At 41.3% G+C, this 18,368-nt stretch overlaps 1 long non-coding RNA gene across 1 annotated transcript; it reads right to left on the bottom strand.

Annotated features, from left to right (window-relative positions):
• Positions 1 to 3,032: 3,032 nt before the first annotated feature.
• LOC139039891 (uncharacterized) lies at positions 3,033 to 17,459 on the bottom strand. The gene is made up of 3 exons (XR_011493172.1): positions 15,629 to 17,459; positions 8,363 to 8,449; positions 3,033 to 8,248 (listed from the first exon to the last, which is right to left on the bottom strand). It is a non-coding gene; the product is annotated as an uncharacterized lncRNA (long non-coding RNA).
• Between the last annotated feature and the right edge of the window lie 909 nt (positions 17,460 to 18,368).

Genomic DNA, 18,368 nt, shown 5'->3' with positions numbered 1-18,368 from the left:
GCTAGTTTCTAGTTCTGCCAACATGATTTCTCTCACTTCCTTGGCTTAATTGACGTTATGGCACATGAAAATTTAAATATGAATCAACAATAGCACTGCTAAGCATACACTATATGCCAAGGGAAGTTATTTAACTCTTTCAACAACTTCTTCAAGAAATTGCTATCTCTGTTGTGCAAATAAGGAAACTGAGACTTCAAGAAGTTAAGTGACTTGCCCGAAGTCCAGGAGAATGCCAAAGGGTGGGTGTGGGTGTGACTGTGCCCTCAGTTCAGGAAACAAGGAGGAGCATTGTCTACAAAGAATTTAAATATAATAATAAAATTGAATAAAAGTCAGACTACCTTGTTTGTGTTTTTTTTAGCATTTTAAAAATTTGTGGTAAAATATACAAAACATAAATTTACCATCTTAACCACCTTCAAGTGTACAGCTCAGTGGCATTAATATTCTTTATTTTAATATTCTTTATTAATATTCTTTATTAATAAAGAATAATTAATATTGTATTCATATTATTGTGTAACCATCACCACCATCCATCTCCACATCTCTTTTCATCTTGCAAAATTGAAAATTTGAACCCATTAAAAAATAACTTCCCATTCCCCTCTCTCCTGTCCCTGGCGACCACCATTCTACTTTCCGTCTCAATGAATTTGACTATTCTAGGTACCTCATATAAGTGAAATCCTGTAGTGTTTCTTCTTTTGTGACTGACTTATTTCACTTAGCATAGTGTCTTCAGGGTTTATCCATGTTGTAGCATACGTCAGAATTTCCTTCCTTTTTTAGAGGTGAATAATATTCCACTGTACATAGATACCACATTTTGTTTATTTGTTCATTTGTCAGTGGACACGTGGGTTGCTTCCATTTTTTGGCTATTGCAAATATGCTCCTATGAGCATGGGGGCGTGAGTGTGTGTGTTTAAATCATTACGTACCCGCAATTCTAATAAAGTCAGTGATAAAATTAATCCTTCCCCCCAAAATTCTTTTGTTGGTCCAGTTTTAAGCAATTGTTGTAGGTATTACTGAATTTTAATCATACAGTGTATGCCTCAAAATTAGCACATTTAAAAATTACATCTCCTTTAACAATCATTGGTTTCTACATGGAAGTTAATTCCAAGAATAAGAGCTCCTATTCATTTAGAGAATAAGTTTGTGATGGTTTGAAACCTTTTGAGCTTGCTCGGAGTGCAGTTAGTATCTTGAACCTCTTTTTTGGTACTACATATTCCTGTGCTTAAATACAAATTGAAAAAAAACAATGATAGCACACGATTGTAAAGACAAAGAACAGAACTTGAGTCACTCTAATGCTGTCATTCTATGTGAACAATTTGGAGTTTTTGTTTTTCTTTAAAATTTAAAGTAATAAGACAGCTGCCAACTGTGCGGTATAATCTTTTTGTTTAGTAAGTACAATTTTTAGTTCGTTCATTAAATATTTGACTGAATTTGAATATCTTTAGCTTTGAAATTTACTTTTTAAAATTGTTAATTGTTTTAAAACTAAAGAATTCATCAAGAAAATAATGATCATTTACCAATTATTAGATGAGTATTACTGAAAATAACTTTGTTGAAGAGGAGAGGATGTTAAAAATAAAGATCTACGGTGGTGTCAAATAGCCTAGGTTCATCAAAGTCACAAGCGTATAAGTAGCAAGGCATGTGTTCAAACCCAGATTTGTCTAATTCTATGCTTTTTAATTATTAGCAAGTTTGCCTGTTTTCTAAAGATAGTTTCCTATTTACCAGTACAGTGTAAGGGTTTAAACACTTACCACGTACCAAGTACAATGTCATGGTGAACAAGGCATTCTTCCTCTCCTCAAGGAACATCTACTGTTAGTGAGAAAGAAAAATCATGTAATAGGTTGAGTGTTTTTTAAAAATTAACTGATATCTTGGTTTTTGTATTGCTTTTGTTTTGCTGCATTGGGGAGTGTGGAGTAATGAGAATCAAGATCTTTTTCCATTTCCACCAAATGGAGAACCCTACACTGTGCTCATAAAGCCCAATCACCTTATACCCATCCTGTCCCAAGTGGTAGTAAGGGTACAAGCCCCTGAGGTCACCAGAGAACCAGTATCCACCAGATCAGCAGGCACCTTTTCTGCTTCTAGAAGATCGAGGAGGGATATTCTGGTTTGACTCAAGGAAAGGAAAAGAGACTTAAGTGGGAAAGAACAGAGTGCCTAGCTGTGTGTGCGTGCATGGAGAAGAGGGGAGCAGAGGTTTTCCTAGATGTAAATGAGTCTGAGGGTTGCTGTATATGGTGGGGTGGGGTGTATAAGGTGGGTGAATCTCTGCCTTATGGGGAGTCAATCCAGAGTGGCCAATCCATGCTGAGGCTTTGAGTCTTGATGTCCTCCTGCAGCTGGTGGAGAGGATGCTGGGGTGAGGGTGGTCCCCGAGTTCACCAGATAATCAGTATCCAACAGGTCAGCTTGCAACTGCAGCATCATGCAGCTGGAGAACCAGTTTTCTGGTATCATGTGAACTCAGAATTCTTGGGTAATCTCACTGGAATGTAGGGCAAGGAGGAAGACCACAGATTGAATTCTTATGATTCAAGAGGATGAAAATGAGGAGCACATTTAGTTTTAGTTTTAGAAATAATAGAATGTGACATTTTTTGCACCTGAGTAGTGAAGAGTAAAATTCCTGCTTGCTACACAAATAAACCAATAAGTGCAAGCCAGAGGGATGAGCCATGCTGAGCGGAGCGTAGATGCATAGGGAGCACTGAGGAGGGGCAGGGTGGGCTTCCTGGGAAGAGACGTCCAAGCTAAGAGTGAAGAGCATTACCAAGGAGAAGGGGTGCTGGGATGCACCAGGGGAAAAGGAGGAGGAGAGTGCTCCAGGCAGAGGGAACAAAGGTGCAGAGGCCAGATGGGAGAAACAGGAGGAGTACCCGAAACGCAGGACTGCTGGAGAAGTTACAGGGTGGAGGGTTGGAACCAGGTGAGGCAAGCTGGGCATCCATCAGGAAGACCCCACACTGGGAAAATGCGAGTTTATCCTGAGGGCAATAGGGGAAAAAATCAAAGTGTTTTATGCAGAAGAATGAAGGGATAAGATTTAAGTTTTAGAAAGAGCGCCCTGGCTGCCAAGGGAAGAGATTGTAATGGGGCAAGACCAGCTGAAGGAGGCCAGTCAGGAGACTCTATCTGATGCTGTATGGAGCCTCATCAGAACTCTGTGAAACCCCTGAGGCACCCTGAATTTGCGTTTTTCACAAATCCCTGGGATGAATTCATTCTCCTCAGGTTCTGTATTAGTTTCCTAGGGCTGCTGTAACAAAGTATCACAAACTGGATGGCTTAAGACAATAGACATTTATTCTCTCCCAGTTCTGGAGGCTAGAAGTCTGAGATGAAAGTGTTGGCAGGGCCTTGCTCTCTTTAGGGCTCTGGGTGAGAATCTGCTCCATGCCTCGTTCTGCTATTGCCGGCCATCCTGGGCATTCCTCGGCTTGTAGATGCGTCACTCCAATCTCCGCCTCTGTCATCACATGGTTTCTCCTTGTGTGTCTCTGTCTTCACATCATCATTCCTCTGTGTGCATGTCTGTGTCTCTTCTCCTTTTCTTACAGGGACATCAGTTAGTCAGGATTGAGAACCCACCCTATTCCAATATGACCTCATCTTAACTGATTGTATCTGTAAAGATGCTTTTTCCAGATAAGGTCACATTCTGAGATTCTGGGAAAGGTATGAATTTTGGAGGTTTCACGTGAGCACATCAAATCTGATCTCCACTGGCTCTGAACCATGAGGCACTGGGCAACTGCCTCAATAGTTAGTTTCCTTTACAAAGTTAACCCAAATGCAAGGAGGGACTAATGTATTCCAGAAGTATGCTCCCCTTGTTTATGCATAGATTATTGTTTAGATTCGCTCTGTTTTTTCAAATCTGGAAAGGCTGTTACTGAGATTCCAAGGAGTAGAAAGATTGTAACAAGCACCTGCCCCACTTAAGTACACGCTATATTCTCCATTGAGACAACACATAGCTTCAATTCAACATGACCTATAAGGCTCGAAGAAAACAGAAGCCAAATAAATTGTTGTTTAAGGCATAATGCTATGCAAACATCCATGTCAGTTTTATTAAATACTCAAGGGAAAGTTTGAGTAATCAATTCTTTTAGGGGAAATGCTTTTGATTTTGAGGCCAAAATCTGTGTATAATTTGGAAGCTTATCAGAAAATTCAGAGAGAAAGCTTATATTTTGTCACAGAAAGTTAGTTTCAGCTGTTTACCAAAATGATAAAACTGGGACATCAAGAAACTAAGTTAGGGGCTGGCCTGGAGGCACAGTGGTTAAGTTGGTACCTCCCTCTTCAGCAGCCTGGGGTTTGCCAGTGTGGATCCCAGGGGCAGACCTACGCACTGCTTATCAAGCCATGCTGTGGCAGGCAACTCATGTATAAAGTGGAGGAAGATGGGCATGTATGTTAGCTCAGGGCCAGTCTTCCTCAAAAAAAAAAAAGGAAATAAAGAAATTGAGTTAAATTCTTATTATATCGTATGCATACTTAGTATAACACAGTGACATCCTGAATGATTTGCAGCACTGCATCTCTCTTTCTTTAGAAGGAATGCATCTCTAATATATTGTTAGATGGATAGTTTAATGTTAGGTGATAATTTTCCTTGCTTTTAGGCTGCAGTAGAGCACTTAAGTTTTATTGTTTTCTCTGAGAATTCAAACCATGTGGTCTACAATAATCACAACTATTTTGAAAATTACTCATAGAAAAAATTACACATAGAAAAAAACATTTGAGGAGCCTAGACCTGCTTTTCTGGTCTGTGGAGAGAGCTCCTTCTGTTCCTGAATCCATCATGAAACAAATGACTGATCTCTTCTAACGAAAACATATTTTATCAGACTACCATTAAAGCTCTTCTAATTTGTTCATAAGATTTTTGAACTGGAAGGGCAGAACAATGTCCCTACACACTTCTCTTCGGGCCCTATACACCACTGCCTTTTGGTAAGAACCATCAACCACATGCAAATCCACCTAGCTGTACCATCCCCTGGCCTAACCTAGTTTTCCCAAATGCCTGATGGAGTAGCATGGGAAATTTTGCTGGGCGCCTTGCTAAAACCCACTAATACTATGTCTACCCACCTCTTTTTATCTTACTTGTTAGCAACTAAGTGTGGTGGTAACCATGTTAAAAAAGAAAGGAGGTTAACTGTAGCTGATGTTTTGTAAACCCATTACAGCTCCCAGGGGTCACATCTTTCCTTTTTAGGAAAAACATTATTTGACAGTTTTCAAATTTTGCCCAGGATTAAGCATACCAATACATAGTTTATAGATATAATAATATCCCCAATTATTGCCATTTTATTGAGTCTCCTCTGTGCCAGGTATCGTTTTAAGTGCTTTATTTGTGTCATTTCATTTAATTTCTACAACAAGCGTATAAGGTAGATTTTACTCCCAGATGGAAAGTGAGAGCCAGGGTGATTTAATTCCTTTTCCAGATCCACATGGCTTATATCAGACAGCCAGTATTAACCTGAGTCTGTCTAACTTGTAAGCCCATGCTCCTTACTACAACTCTGGTCACCTGATGATATTCTGTGCAAATCAATATCATTGCACTTTCCAAATATTTATTATATCATCTGCTAAGTGTTTCCCTTCTCTAGGAAACATGTTATTTCTCTTTTTATGCCCAGTGCTTAGCACAGTACTTGTTACCTAAGAAGGTTCTCAATCAAATTTTGTTGAGTAAATGCATTAAAAATGTCTTCCTATTAACCACGATCTTCTTATGTTTGAAAATTAGGAGACCATTTGCCCTTATCCAACACCTATCTTCTTGCCTTCGGTGATCACAGATAATGGCTCAGTTATCTGCATTTTTGGCAGTCAGATGTTCTCATAATATCCTCTCTTATCTAAGCCTTAAAGAGAGCCTTTGTTTTAGCTTTTCCAATGTGATGATTGCCACCTGGGCAGAGAACACAAAGCAAAATGGAAAATTGGTTTCCTTTTCTTTTATATCCATTAACTTTTTACCAGCAGCCAGATATGAACTTATGCCTGCCATATTCTTTTTTTTCTTTCTGTTGATTTTCTTTTTTTTCCTGCCATATTCTTCATCTTTAAAAATAAATTACTATTCTTATTGCCCTCAATCTTTTTCTTTATGAAATGGATGGCTACTTTAAATCAATAATATGTTGGGGTAACACATTTAAAACTGAACACTTCTAGGCCTAACGTCTCATTCTTTTACTTATTCATAAAATCACATTTCAAATATAATTTCAATAATGTCAGAATACTGGAAGAAGAATAAGTTAATAAATGTTCCCTAATACTTTAAGAATTTTGAATTATGTGTATATACATGGCAACCTCAAAAATAGGGGGAAAAACAAAAATCATTTTAGTCTTTAAAATGGACAGATAGTCTATGTTGGCTTTGCCTAATAGCTACCAATTCTTGCCTCCCTGCCTATTCTGCCTACAACATACATACACCATATTGGAATACATGCTCAGCCAGTACATTTTGGTAGTTATCTCCTCCTAGCCAAGAATTTTATGTTTTGGTGAATAATTTGGAATGCGCTTGACATACAATTCAGTGTGTTCCCTAATTTGTTAGTCCCCAGGAATGGCACTGGATGGCAGAAATCATGATTTTCTCCTGCTGAAAGGCTGGATGCATCAAACAGATGGATTTAGCAAATGCCAGAAACAAGACTGAACTCGGAAGGAGAGCCATTTGCTGAGATCCCCAACGAGGAAGAAATAGGCTGGAGCATTTCCAAGGCATAGAGGAACCAGTATAAAGCCTGATGTGAACCTGGCTTAAAGAGGATATCATGGCACAGAAATGGAAAGAGATGTTTCTAGATGGGATCTGTCCACTGATCTCATCAGGAAGGTTTATCCATTTTTTATCTCCTTTCTGTCCATGCCGTATATCTCATAAAGTGGTAGAAGTTCATTGCCTTAAGTGCTATTTATACAGCTATTCAACTCATTTACTTAATTCATTCATTAACCACCATTATTAGTACATTACTAGATGTTAAGGATGCAAAAATGAGTTAAGTCAATATGTTTCCAGAGTAGCAAGTGAACCAAGCATGCCAATCAGCACACCTATTTTCCATCATAACATAAAACAAAGTAATTAGAAAGCCCTATCTCTAAATCACCATTACAGGATATAGGAAAAGAGATACATTATTACAGGCAATACATGCTTATCCAAGTGTTTATGAATGTAGCATTAAGTATTATAACATATGATGCATATATCTCAGGACTTACCCAAGATATGATTACTAAAGAAGGTCACCTGTATGTCTCAGGCCTCACTGAGATGTACTATTTGATACGTCTGAATAACGTCACATTTTTGATAATAAGTTATTAGGCACTGAGTCCTCACTCGTGAAATTACTGCTCTTCAATGTCACAAGTGTTTGCTTTTTCTCTCTCTCTCTCCCTTTTTGCACACATGCACACATGTGCACAAACACCCATTATTATTAATTTTTTGGTTAATCCATTTGAGAATAAATTGCAGCCATCATGACCTTTCACTTTGAAATATCTGATCATATATTCTAAATATCTAAATACCTCCTAAGGACAAGAACATTTTCTTACATAACCACGACTCAATAATCAAATTCAGGAAATTTAACAGCGATATATGACTATTTTCCAACACACATCTCATATTCAAATTTCACCAGTTATCCCAATAATTAAATGTCCTCTATGGCATTTATGTCCTTGATCCAGGATCACACATTTCATTGGGTTGTCATGTCTCTTGTCTCCTTTACTCTAAAATGGTTTCTCAGCCTCTCTGTGCCTTTTATGAAATTCACATTCTTGAGTATAGGCCAGCTGTTTGTGGAATGTCCTTTGACTGGGATTCTCTCATTATTTCCCCAGGTTATTTTTCAGAGTTCCTCCTGGCTGATCTGGAGCCGGTCCTTCTGGTTCTTCTGTCTGGCCAGCTGCCTTCACTGCCTTCCACGTGGCTGCTCCTGTGCTTCAAGAGAGGCCTAGCTGTCTCTTCTGCTGATGGCCACCACTCGGATCCTCTCAGGACTCAGAGAAAGTGCACTGCAGGCTCATGGCTTCTTGCTCCAAACCCTGGACGTGTGCTCCTTAATTCCTCGCAGCATACCTGAGGCCAGGCTGCAGCTTTTTAATAAAACTTCATTCAATACTTGAGGATAACACAAGCACAACACAGAGAATAAGGTCAAACTGCTACTCAAAGTTGCTACTCTTAGGGCCCACAGGCTAAAATATGACTTCATTGTTTTAAAGTGGTTCCTACCTCCATATGGAAGGGTCAGCTCGCTCTACCACAAATGCCTGCATGATGTCCTCGCTAGGGAGTCCAGATCCAGCAGGGTACCCAGACCTGTAGGGAGAAAAACATCATCCTCAGTGCCCTCATTTTCTGATTTAGGAGGATTGTCTTCCAAGTAAGGACATCTATCCCCTTACCTGGGAACGTTGCTTTGGAGTATTAATTTGGACCATGGCTCAGCGGGTCCAATCCTCCCAGACCACATTTACTAAAGTGAGGCTGTCTAGCCTTATGTAACACTGCATGTGGGCCACCAAGGATCCAGCCTGGAAGTACTACCACAAGCCAAATACAATTCTTTCACAGCCTGCTCTCCAGCATGTGGTGAAGAGTAGAAAGCTCTTTCACACCCTTACTACAGCCAGGTCTTCATTTCTGATTTCATGTAAACAAATGCTTGGGCAAGAACCCATTAACACATCTCCCAAGAACAACCAGCAATTTTCAGACATAAGAAATTCTAAATCTAGATTGAGGAAAAAATTATAACTTTGCCAGGGGCATAACTGAGCTTAAGATACACCCAATTTACATTACTAAATAGACTGTTCAAAGCATTTGCATTTGGGTTACTTCGAGTTTTGGCCTTCTTTAAGAAAAACAGTGAGTACTTACTTGTCCTTATACCTACACAATAAAAAGACCCATTGAAGTCATGTTTACAAAAATTGATTTAGCTGTCTGGCCCCAAAGGTAAATTCCACTCTCTACCCCAGAGGGTGAAACTGCTTATAACTTCAAGACTGGTTTTCCAGCCTCAACTATTTTTACTATTTTAAGGCAGATTTTCAGCTTCTTCAAATATGTGCTACCTTTCCAGCCTTGTCACCCAAAGTTCTCCCTCAGCACCCTGTGTTCGTCAAACAAGAGCACTTTGCTGATCTCTGATACTATGCCTTACTTTTTTACTTCCAAACACTTGCTTTTGTGGGCCTTCCATCTTGAATACTCTCCCCATCATCCAATCTCTCAAAATTCTACTTAGTTCAAAAACCTGCTCAAACACAAACCCCAGTCTTCTCAACTGGGTATGATGGATGTTTCCTAAAATCTCATAGCACAATATTTGTGCCTTTTTCTTTCTTATGGCTGTCATGTTCTACCTCACGTTACAGTTATTGGGTTCGCGTCTTATCTGTCCTACTAGGCTTTCTCAAGGTCACTGACAGAGTCATATTCATCTTGATATCTTTCCCATTATCTAGCATAGTGCCTTGCAAATAGCAGTCATTCAAAATATTTGTGGAGTTGAATTGAACTAAAACCTAGTGAATACAAGATCTTCCAGGAAATTGACAGCTCTGATTTAAATGACATCACATGGCAAATCTGAAAATATTAGTTCAAGAATGAGAGATGACCTGTTTCAATCTGTTGTTAATTTGCCAACCACAGCTTTGGCTAAACATTAACAAAGACAGTCATTGTAAATAAAGACTCCTTTAAGTCAAAACTAATGGACATTTGATGATACAGAGTAGAACAACTGGGTAAAATGATTCCTGGGTTGTAGAGCTTGAGGTTTATGAGAAAAGTCCAATCTCAGCTAAATGGGAAATAAGAAATTGCCCCTGTTCACTCTGCCGTTTGGTTGGCTATACTGAAAGAAAAATTAAAAGTAGAAAACAAGAAGGTAGTAGGCTAAACAAAGATCTTTAGTGACACATTTCTGGTGATGTTTTGGTCATCATATCACTGTTATCAAATAGAGTCACTGAAGGCCTATTAGAATGGGCTGCTGATCAGCTAATTCTATTGCAATAGAATAAGATGGAAAAAATATTATATAACAAATGCTACATGGATTCCTCTTGGAGAAGAATCGCTTTTCTTATGGATAAAGCCTTGAGAAGCCTGTAAAGAGTGAATATTTCCCTGTAGAGTACAGGTGTCAAATGATTTGGAGGTTTCTGAGGAAAGAAGAGAGACAAAAAGAGAAATTTATTTTCAGTTGGGGTGGGGCAGAGGGAGAAGGGAGAGAGAGAAAAAAGGAGGACCACGGACATAAAGAAATGCCACGTCTAGAGGAATACTATGAACTAAACAAGGTGACTCCTCTCTGTGACCTCATGCACAGTCAGGAAATTTTACAAAATCACAAAAAGCTTGAGGTGATTGGATTTCTTGTGAAAACCAGTAAAGTGAGCAAGTTCTGCATCATGGTTTTTGTGGGAAATAAAATAGAGACAGTAAGCTCTGGTGCAGGGGCCTGAGTCAGAGGGAACCTGGAGATCTAGAGTTTGTGAGAGTCCCCAGAAATTCTGGGGACTTCCCCACCCCTGGAAATTAGAGGCTTTGACCAAATTTCCCCCAGAGCACAGAAATAGAGAGGGCTTTAGATAAAATCAGCATTACAGCAAGTTTAGTGGTCACAGGCTTATAATCTAATATTCTAGGGATATTAACCCGTGACTTATTTACATAAACACTACCTCCATTTATAAGAAAAGCAAATAATGCTTGGGGCAGTATAATGTAGCATTTATGAGCATAGACTGTGGAGCCAGATGCCTGAGTCTGATTCTTGGCTCCACTTTTTACCAGTTATGTGATCTTGGATAATTACTTGACCCTCTGTGCCTCAGTTTCTTCATTTGAAAAATAGAGGGAAGAAAGGTACCTATCTGTGAGCAAATGATTTAACAAAACCTATTATTCCTCTGTGAAACTTAAACATTGGTTGACTTTCCAGCTCTGTTCTCCTGGTAGCCTGGAAAAAGTAGAAATGTCACCTATGTTACTAGACATTGTTGTTTGTTGTAAAATGAGCCCTGAGTGGTAAATTGGACCTGGACTGGGAGGAATTAGAAAAGAAGTGTAAATACCTGATGGAGACACCATACTTTGGGCTTCCATGAGTCTGGTGACCCTAATAACTAGGCTTGCACCTTGCAGGATCCTTGTAGCTGTGCCTATAAAAATCCTACAGGAGAAGTTAACATGTGATCCAGCAATCATGCTCCTTGGTATTTACCCAAATGAGTTAAAAACTTATGTCCACACAAAAAACTATACACAAATGTTTATAGCAACTTTACTCATAATTGCCAAAACTTGGAAGCAACCAAGATGTCCTTCAATAAATGAATGGATGAACAAACTGTGTTACATCCATACTATGGATATTATTTAGCAATAAAATAAATGAGCTATCAGGAAAAGACATGGAGGGATATTAAAAGCATATTGCTAAGTGAAAGAAGCCAGACTGAAAAGGCTACACGTTGTATGATTGCAGCTATATGACGTTCTGGAAAAGGCAAAACTATGGCGACAGTAAAAAGATCAGTCATTTCCAGGGGTCTGGAGGAGGGAGGATGAATACGTGGAATACATGGGGTTTTTAAGACAGTGAAACTATTCTGTATGATATTACAATGGTGGATACATGATATGGTGCATTTGTCAAAACCCATAGAATGTAAAATACCAAGCAGGAACCCTGATGTAAACTATGGGCTTTAGTTAATAACAATGTATCAACATTGGTTCATTAAGTGTAATGACTGACCACACTAATACAAGATGTTAATAATAAGAGAAATGTATGTGTATAGAGAGCTAAAGGAGTATATAGGAACTCTCTGTACTTTCCGCTCAATGTTTCTGAAACCTAAAACTCCTCTAAAACATAACGTCTACCAATTAAAAGAAAAAAATCCTACAGGAGATATTGGCTTTGCTGGAGGCTTCTAAGCCAGGCAGATCTTGCAGTTACCCGACGTGGGTCTTGCTTTCTGCCCTTGAGCTTTCGGACAGCTTCAAGAATTGTCATTGAAGAGACGTGTCTGAAGCTGCCCTGCTGGTGAGCTCTCCTATAGCTTTTTGAATGGGCTGGTGACCTGTGGTCACTTGGTGAGTCTCAGTACTTGGTTGAGCCTAAGAAGACCTCTTGGTAGCTATGCCCTATCTCCTAGAATTGTCATGAGAATTAAATAAGGTAACATTGCAAAGCACTCAGCACAGGGCTTGGGACACATAAATGCCATCTTATATTATAAATTATTGTTAGTTGCTATCATATATATACAGTATATATTATTGTTATAATTATTGCAGGAGTCAGTGGTTGTAAACATTTTAATAATTGTATTTCAAAATATTATGAGTGATATGCTCTCTGCAATGTCAGATCAATATATGGTATATATGTGAATACATCCATAGATATAGATATAACATGCATGTCATAGATATATACACAAATATAGGTATAACATATATAGTCATTATATAATAACGCTTGATTTTTTTTTTTTCTTTGAGGAAGATTAGCCCTGAGCTAACTGCTGCCAATCCTCCTCTTTTTGCTGAGGAAGACTGGCCCTGAGCTAACGTCCATGCCCATCTTCCTCTACTTTATATGTGGGATGCCTACCACAGCATGACTTGCCAAGTGGTGCCATGTCCCCGGGATCTGGATTGGTGAGCCCCAGGCCGCGGAAGTGGAACATGTGCACTTAACCGCTGCGCCACCGGGCCAACCCCTGGTGTTTGCTTTGATTCCTTTTCTGAGATGGTCAGTCAGGTGTGGCCATAAGACGAGAAATAGGAAAGGCTCAGGAAAAAGCAAACTTTCTTGTACTCACAGGGCCTAGAGGCAGGAGGTGTGGCACACCACACACGGCCACATGGGAAAGCACCAAAGGGTGGTCAGGAGGGAGAAGAAAGGAGCCAGGGGAGGGTTTAGGCCAGAACCTTTGTTGGGATTTCCCTGAGAAAGGCAAGGCATGGCAGGGCATACAGTTTAGGACTGACTAGTTTAAATAATTTTGTGGGGCTTTGGGCTCTAGGGATGGTCCCTCTCTGCCTTGTACTCGGCCTTGGGATGAGTAAGGCAGAAGAATATTGTCTCCTGGGGTGTGCAGACAGAGAGATGGGGTCTGGCTCTGGACTGGTCAGTTTGTTTATCAAAGGCATGCTCCTGGCTGGGCCCTTTGCTCTCTAAGAATTGGTTAGCCCAGGGAGGGGCAGTCTCTCCCCAGCCAGAGAGATTTGTTAACATGTAAAAACATCACAATAAACAGAAACTAAAAATATATATATATACAATACAGTGTTCCTCAGGCAATCCCCAAAACTCCATTATGTGGAAATACTTCAGTGATTACAGATGGAACCCAAGTCAGGACGGCATCTTTAAAAAGTCTGACCTGCCCTCAGCTCCTGGGCCCTCTGCTGCTGCTTCTCCTCAGCCGTTTCTGCAGCAGTCAGCTCCCTGTCTGAGCACTACTCAGTTCTATACTGTTCTACTGCCTAACGCCAATGCCCAGAGTCTGGCACCTCCCACTACTTCCTCACATGCACTTGCATGAAACGCCATGCCACAGGTTAGATAAATCTGGCTCCACATACTGAAGGGGCCGGGCAGCATCACAGAAGTTTGGGGGAGTTAAGTCTGTGGGGCACACTTCGGTCAGCGGTGATGGCAGAGAAATTTCTTCTCCGTCCCTCCCTACAGCAAACTGTTCTGAGGTAATGTGTTCCATCACAGTATAGAGGAGACAGCCCCTTTATAGAAGAGGCCCTCTGTGTCCCTTCGTGAAGGAGACACCGTCTTGTGTTTGCTTCCACTCTCACTTCCTTTTTCCCTCACTTTTGCTGCCCTGGAATTGCAGCTCCCAAGGAAGCATTTGTAATTAAGTGTTGCCTTAGTCTCTGTTTTCTAGTGAACCTGGGCTACACCTTGCTCATAGATCCATGCCCTTAATAAGGCCAGTTACCAACCTTTCTGCATATTCTACCATAGTCCTCTCCTTGCCCCTTTCATTCAGTTCACATTCCAATTCCACTCACTTCAGTTCCATGACTCTCCTATTATATCTCTATTTTGACTCTGTGTACTCACACCCACCTTGGTTTATCCCTGTCTCCTTATTATCATGTATTTGCTTTTCCAGCCTCCATTTCTCCTTCTTACTACAGTTAACAATATTTTTATTTTTATTTGGGAAATTACTCTTCTCTTACCCTTAGTCCACGTGGTTCAGGTGGAGCTAAACTTCCTTCCTACATTGCTTGGGTCTTGGCCAAGCAGTATAATCCATACCCCTAGTCATAGGGAGTCTTTTGGAGATAGGCATATGACTAAGTCAGTTCAAACAGAGCCAGTCCTGAGATATTTGTTGGAACTACTGAGGAATAAAAGTTCCTTTTCCTCTTAGAAAGAGAAAGAAAAGTGAGCCTGCACATTGAGTCAGCCTGAGAATGAAGCCAGACCCAAGGCAGAGAGGAATAGGCTGGCTTTTGATGGGGAGGTTTGAGCTACTGAATTCATTCATGCCTGATGTTTTCTACCTGCAGGTCTTTTAGCTTTTTTAGCAAATATTTTGTATTGTAATTCTGCCTTTCTGTTGCTGCAGCTGAAAGTGTACAAACTAACATGGTTCTCTTTCTCCCTAAATCCCACCCTCCTGGGCATTAATAGAAAAACCTGGAATACCCAATGTGGTACAACAGCACAGCTCCCTAGAACCTTTGATCTCCATACCCTTCCACTACAGTGTTGTGGAATGAGCTTAAATGAGTCATTCAGTAGAGATGAGGATTGAGTTATTGGCCCTGAGGGCAGACACTCCACATGTGGTACTCAAGTAGCCATTCCACAGTACACTGTCTTGTCACATCTTGCCTCTTCTCTTTTCCTCCTGACCTGTGTTTCTGTCTGAGTGCCTTGCCAGCAATCTGATGCAATTTCTTAAATTCTTAAAACTGCAGGGGAATTTTATGGCCATTCAGGCACACAGTTCTTAAGCAGAGCAAAGCAGGTGGAATTGCTGGCGCCCTACCAGACCAGAGAGACAAAAGCAGGTCTCTGGCCCCAGGATGTGGGCGCAACTCTAGGAGGAACTTCCCATCGTGACCACTCTGTGCCCTCCAAGTTTGGCTCCTGTTTGTCATTTCTACTTGACTCATGTTCCTGTCTCTCCTAACTCTTGATTGATCATGCCTCTCCTCCTAATACGGTTTTACTTCTACACTTCGGCACACACTCTCACACTGACCGGGTAATGTTTCTTAGCCTCGCTTGATGCTTTAGACCCTCTTCCTTCCTTTAATTTGCCCCTCTAAGAAGACAGGTCTTACCAATTCTGTTCCAATCTGGTGCGTGGGACCTGGACACTGGCGAAGTCTAATTACTATGAAATAGAACTATTTACTCTACTGTGATGCAAGCTCTGGGTGTACCAGTGTGTCCCTGACCAGCGCTAAAGAGAATTCTTCCCTTACCTTGCCAGGCCTCCGGGAGACCTCTAAAGTTTCTGCATATCCTGCTGCATTCTCAGAGGAGTGTGCTCATGCAGTGATCAGCTGTGTACTGGGCGAGGTCTACAGCTCATGCAGGAGATTCCTCCTGTTTACATGATAAGTGAATTGCTGATGAGTGAGGTCCTGAAGCACAGACTGAAAAATATTCCCACTCATGCAACGGGGCAGTTTTCTGTAACATGTTAACCCCTTTAGTCCAGCACAATTTCTGGACATTTGCTTGGTAACCTTTGCAGCAGCCATAACCCAGTCTACTGGACATGCACTCACTGGGGAACTGGTTGACTTTCAGGCAACTATGGTGGTAGAATTCAGATATAAGATACATGGACCAAACAATAACAGAACATATTGAGTATTTTCTATATGCAAGGCACAGGCTAGGAGCTAGTGGCTCAAACAGCAAAACATTGAATTAAAATATTATTACAAATCATGAAATGTGCCTCAATCAAAATGAGCAGGAGGCAGAGATAGAATAATAGGGAAGGGCGACCATGCAAGGAAGGCCTTTCTGACAAGGTGACATGAGGGAGGACAGAAAGATTGAGATGGCATTGATCTTGCAAGCAGTTGAAGGAAGGGAGTGTTATAGCCAGAATAGCAGACACAAACTCCCTGAGGTAGCTCTGTTAAAGAAATGGAAAGAAAATCAGGGTAGCTGATGGGTAATGAGCAAGGGGAAGAATGGTACAAGATGGGAACTGAGGCATGGTCAGTGGCAAGATGGAGGGCTTTAGAGAGCTTAGATGCAATTCTATGTGAAAAACGAAGCCATTGAAGTGGGAGAATAACATGAAATAATTGAAATTCCAAGTCATTCTTGCTTCAAAGTGCATGGAGAATGGGTCGTAAGAGGCAGAAGAGAAAGCAGGGGAAGCAACAAGGAGTGCTGCCCAGCGCAATGGCCTTGGGGAAGAATGGAGGGTTTCTCCATCCATCTGGTGAGTGAATCAACACGACTCCCTGGTGGATTCAATGTGAGAAGTGAGAACAAGAAGAAGCAGGTATGACGCTTAGATTTCTCGCTCAAAAGACTGGTGCATGGTGGTGTCATTAGCTAAGATGGGGAAATTTTAGGGGAGAATGAATTTGTGAGTGAATGGGAATCCATTGAAGTTTTGGAATTAAGTTTCAGCTGTTGGTGAGACAGAGAAATGAAGACATCCCATGGGAAGCTGGAATACACACTTGGAAGCTGGATGTGGGGGCCGGGAAGAGGGTGGTGGAGTGTCTGACCTGGAGGCGGGGATTTAGGAGTCTTCAGCATACAAATGGCATTTAAAGCCACAGGAAGGAATGAGGTCCTCAGGAGAGTGTATGGTAGGAAAAAAAGGAGGGCAGAGGGTGCTTGGCCCCAGTCCCGCCCCTCAAGCCTCCTCCACAAGTCCTAGTCCTTCCTTCTTTAGGCTTCATAAGCAAAAGATACAGCTCTCTTCCTTACTCTCATCAAGGAGCCTAGTGGCCTCTAAACACATGAGCCAACCGGGTCATCCTCTTAGAAAGCCAAGTCTTTATGCCTGTCCCCATGCTTCTATCTTCTATTCCTTTAAAATGTGTTTTCTCCCCCTACTCCCAAGGTAGACAAATGATCGTCATGCTAACAGAAAAAAAAGAAGGAAGGAAGAAAGCCCAAACAACACTGCCGTCACCACCCAGCTAAGCAACTAAACCAACAAACAAAAGTAAAACATGACATCTCAGAAGGGAGACTACCCCCTGGCCAAGTCTTGGGGGATAATTTGCTCTAAAGCTGTTAGCCTTGGGGTGAATAATGCTTCCAGACTGCTCTGCTTTGCCTTGGCAATCAGTTTATCCATGTGAGCGTGTAGCACGGGTCACATGGAAAGTTGAAACAAGATAATTTGACTGACTCTGGGCCAACCATGGCCACACCTGGATGAGCATATGCTCTGCTGAAAATGGGTCATGAAGCTGACATGCACCTGTAAAGACATCACATATCTTTCCATGTGGTGTGTGAGCTTCAAAGACCCTGTTGTGTAATTATCTGCTCTTTTTATGTGAAATGGTCAGGATCTTCTCCATCTCTCTGTGAATACTCGCTACTCCTGGCAGATTCACTCTCTTCCTCCTCCCACCAACAGCTCTCAGACTTGGTAGGCCAGGAACGAATTCCTGTACCAGAAAGAAGCAAGCAGGAAGTGTCCTCGCTGTGGCTGTAATCACCCACAACATTGAGGTTTCCTTTGGGTGTTTTGCACCTCTGCTTTTGTTCATTTTGCCCTGCCCCTTTCCTTCCGGTGCAGTGTCAGGCCACTTTCCTGGCCCTTCTCTGAAGTGCTTAAGGCCACTTCTTTCTTACCTTCCTAACTGGTTCTTACCCCACTATTTTCCCTGACCAATCATTGCTGTGCTGCTCAGACTGATGATCCAATTCACAACTTTGCCCTGATGCTTGTTTTGTAAGTGCCTCTGGGCCCCTAGCTTCCTATCAGGTTGCAGACCTGCTTTGCAACCCAGATCCACAACTTCAGCGTGTTCTTCGCTCTTTGAGCCCCAGCTTCCTGCCTGTCTTTATACTAAGCCACCACCCCCACAGTTCCTCTGTTGACATATGATGCACACATGCAGACTGCTTTAAACACCTGCATGCTGTGGTTGTGCATCCTTATGTATATGTTTGGTGACATTTGGCTCACTAATAACTACTCCATCTCTGCTCCCCACTAAGAGGGTC

This window comes from Equus asinus, chromosome 12 (assembly GCF_041296235.1).
Source record: "Equus asinus isolate D_3611 breed Donkey chromosome 12, EquAss-T2T_v2, whole genome shotgun sequence".
In the NCBI taxonomy this organism is placed as follows: domain Eukaryota; kingdom Metazoa; phylum Chordata; class Mammalia; order Perissodactyla; family Equidae; genus Equus; species Equus asinus.
The sequence above is the reverse complement of the archived record's forward strand: the minus strand, read 5'-3'. Positions and strand labels throughout refer to the sequence as shown.